Source organism: Pan paniscus, chromosome 11, assembly GCF_029289425.2.
Source record: "Pan paniscus chromosome 11, NHGRI_mPanPan1-v2.0_pri, whole genome shotgun sequence".
Taxonomy (NCBI): Eukaryota; Metazoa; Chordata; class Mammalia; order Primates; family Hominidae; genus Pan; species Pan paniscus.
Window position 1 is genome coordinate 88712259 of NC_073260.2, and position 3695 is coordinate 88715953.

Here is a 3695-nt window from a genome sequence, read left to right on the forward strand (position 1 = left end):
CAAATGGACAATAGGCACATGAACAAATGTTTACCACTAAATCATTAAGGTAATACAATCAAAACTACAATAAGATAGTCCATCTCACCCATTAGAATGGCTGCTATTTAAAAAAAAAACAGAAAATAACAAGTGTTGGTGAGACTATGAAGCAATTGGAACCCTTGTGCACTGTTGGTGGAAATATAAAATGGAAAATAGTATGGTAGTTTCTCAAAAAAGTTAAAAATAAAATTACCATATGATTCAGCAATTCTACCTCTGGTGAGGGGTGGGGGAGTAAAGGAAGCTATGATGATAATTTCTCATCAAATAGAGATATTAATGAAGAGAAACTATTTTGAATGGAAATTCCAAAATTAAATATACAATAACCAAAATGAAAAATTCACTTAGAGGTGTTCAACAGTAGATTTGAACTGGCAAAAGAATCATCAGACTTGAAGATAGATCGATAGAGATTATAGAATCTGAAGAACAGAAAGAAAAAGGGATAAAGAAAAATGAACATAGCCTCAGGGAAATGTGAAACACCCTTAAGTGTACTAATATATGAGTGAGATAGGATTACCAGGAGAGGAGAGAAAGAAATGAACAGAAAAAGTATTAGAAGACATAATGATAGAAAACTTCCCAAATTTGTTGAAAAATATTACACATCCAAGAAGCTCAACAAACTCAAAGAAATCCACCCCAGACATATAATAGTAAAAGTGCTTGAAAGACAAAGAGAAAACATTGACAGCAGTGAGAGACAAATAACTCATCACATACAAGGGAATGATAATAAGATTAGCAGCTGATTTCCTATCGGAAACAGTGGAAGCCAAAAGGCAGCAGGCTGACATATTCAAAATGCTGAAAGAAAAGCCTGCCAACCAAAAATATTAAAAACAGAAAAACTATCTTTCAAAAACCAAGGCAAAATAAAGACATACCTACATAAACAAAAACTAAGAGAATTCATTGCTAGCAGACCCACTTTACAAGAAATACTAAAAGAAATCCTCTAGGCTGAAAGCAAGCAAATACAGACGGAAATTCAAATCCACATGATAGAGCAAAGAGCACTGATAAAGGTAATTACATAATTATAAAAGGCAGTTTTAAGTGCATATTTCTTATTTCTTCTCCTATTTTTCAAAGAAATCATATAAAACAATATGTATATAATTATATTCTTGGAAAAAATGTATACTCTAAAAATTACAAAATATTGTTGAAAGAAATTAAAGAAGATCCGACTGGCTCATTGGCGCTGTCATGGCAGGTGTGCTGAAGAAGACCACTGGCCTCATGGGATTGGCTGTATGCAAGAGTCCACACAAGACAAGCAACTAAAATCAGTCTGCTAAAATGTAAGAGGCTAAGAATATTGTACACAAAGATCCTTGATGTTCTTAAGCGAACCCCTTAAAAAGCAGCATATAGAAAGTATACAGAACAGATTGCAGATGAGAAATTGGCTATGGTTAAAGCAGAACCAGATGTTAAAAAATTAGAAGACCAACTTCAAGGTGTTCAAATAAAAGAAGTGATTCTTCAGGCTGAAAATGAACTAAGTCTGGCAAGAAAAATGATACAGTGGAAATGATAGGAGATGTTCATGGAAGAGCCTCCTGCCAATCAATGGAAATGGCCAATGTAATTAATAAATGACTGGTGGGTTGATGGGAAAAATAATATAATTAAATATTCTGTTATATTAAGAGCATGCCCATATTATTGACATTTTGTAATCAAGAAAAGTAATATAGAAAATATTTAAGAGACTGTTAAAATTAGTGATTATGGTAGTACAGCCTTGTGAATCAATTTTTTATTTGTAAAGTATTCACACAAATTATTACAAAGATGATATTTCTTAGAACAGAGAGGTCATGGAAAGATTTGAAAATTAATTTTTAAAAATCCTACAGATCTTCAATGCAGAGGCCATAATCCAAAAGTAAAATTTCTTTAGTAGTATCTTCAATACATCATTAATTTTTTTATCATTCTGAAGAAGGAAAGGTCCTTAATTATTATTGTCTAAACAAATTTATAGATCACTGTTTAAAGTAAATATAGTAAGAGTGAATATTTTCAAATGTGATAAAATAGCACAAGTGGCTGGTAATAAAATTTGAAATTATAGTTAACCTCCTTGGCTGTGATCTTACGTATGTAAAGTAAAATTTAAATATATAATTAGGCCAGGTGCAGTGGCTCACACCTGTAATCCTAGCACTTTGGGAGGCCAAGGCAGTTGGAGCATTTGAGATCAGAAGTTTGAGACCAGCCTGGCCAACATGGTGAAACCCCATCTCTACCAAAAATACACAAAAATTACCTGAGTATGATGGTGTGTGCTTGTGATCACAGCTACTCGGGAGGCTGAGGTGGGAGGATCACTTGAGCCCAAAAGGCAGAAGTTGCAGTGAGCCCAGGTCACACTACTGCACCCCAGCCTGGGTATCAGAGCGAAACCCCATCTCAAAGAAAAAAAATTAAAATTAAAATAGGCTAAAGAGCCTATTTTTTTCTCCAAAGAAGATATACAAATACCCAATGAGCACTTGAAAATATGTTCAATGTCATTAGCCATTAGAGAAATGCAAATCAAAATCACAATTAGATACCACTTCACTCTTACTATGATGGTTATATATAAATATAAAATTTTTTTTTTGAGACAGGGTCTCACTCTGTCACCCAGGCTGGAGTAGGGTGGTATGAACATGGCTCACAGCAGCCCTCAACCTTCTGGGCTCAAGCTATTCTCCTGCCTCAGTCTCCCAAGTAGTGGAGACTACAGGCACATGCCACCATGCCCGGCTAATTTTTGTATTTTTTGTAGAGACGAGGTTTCACCATGTTGCCCGGGCTGGTCTCGAACTCCTGGTCTCAAGTGATCTGCCCACCTCGGCCTCCCAAAGTGCTGGGATTACAGGCATGAGCCACCACACCCAACCAAGATGGCTATAATTTAAAAAGCAGATAATAACAATTGTTGGTGAGGATGTGGAGAAATTGAAACCCTCATATATTGGGGAAATGTAAAATGGGAAAGTAAAATGATACTTTCCATTTTGGAAAATGGCAGTTCCCCAAAAATATACACATAGAGTTTCTATATGACCTAGAAACTCCATTCCTAAGAAAATATCCAAGAAAAATGAAAATATACATCCACACAAAAACTTGTATACAAATGTTCATAGCAGCACTATTCATAACAGTCAAAAAGTGGAATCAACCCAGATGTCTATCAACTGATGAATGGGCACATAAAATGTGGTATATCCATACAATTGAATATTAATTAGCAATAAAAAGAAAGTAAGTCCTGATACATGCTACAATATAGATGAACCTTGAAAACATTAAGCTAAGTTAGAGAAACCAGTCACAAAGGGAAACATATTTTATAATTTCATTTATGTAAAATGTCCAGAATAGGCAGCTCAAAAGAGACAAAAAGTAGATTAATGGTTTCCTAAGACTGGAGGAGGTTGAGGGGAAAAGGGGAGTGACTGCTAAAGGGTATGGGCTTCCTTTGGAAGTGATAAACATGTTCTAAAATCAACTGTGGTGATACTCAAAACTATTGCATTGTACACTTTAAATTCACCCATTGTACACTTTAAACTCACCCATTTAAAGTGTACAATGCAATAGTTTTGTATTTGAATTGTACATTTTAAATGGGTGAA

The 3695-nt window shown here is 34.7% G+C and overlaps 1 pseudogene; it reads left to right on the forward strand.

The window, feature by feature from the left end:
• The first annotated feature begins 788 nt into the window (after positions 1–788).
• Positions 789–1648, forward strand: LOC100992850 (NADH dehydrogenase [ubiquinone] 1 alpha subcomplex subunit 5-like; annotated as a pseudogene).
• Positions 1649–3695: the final 2047 nt, after the last annotated feature.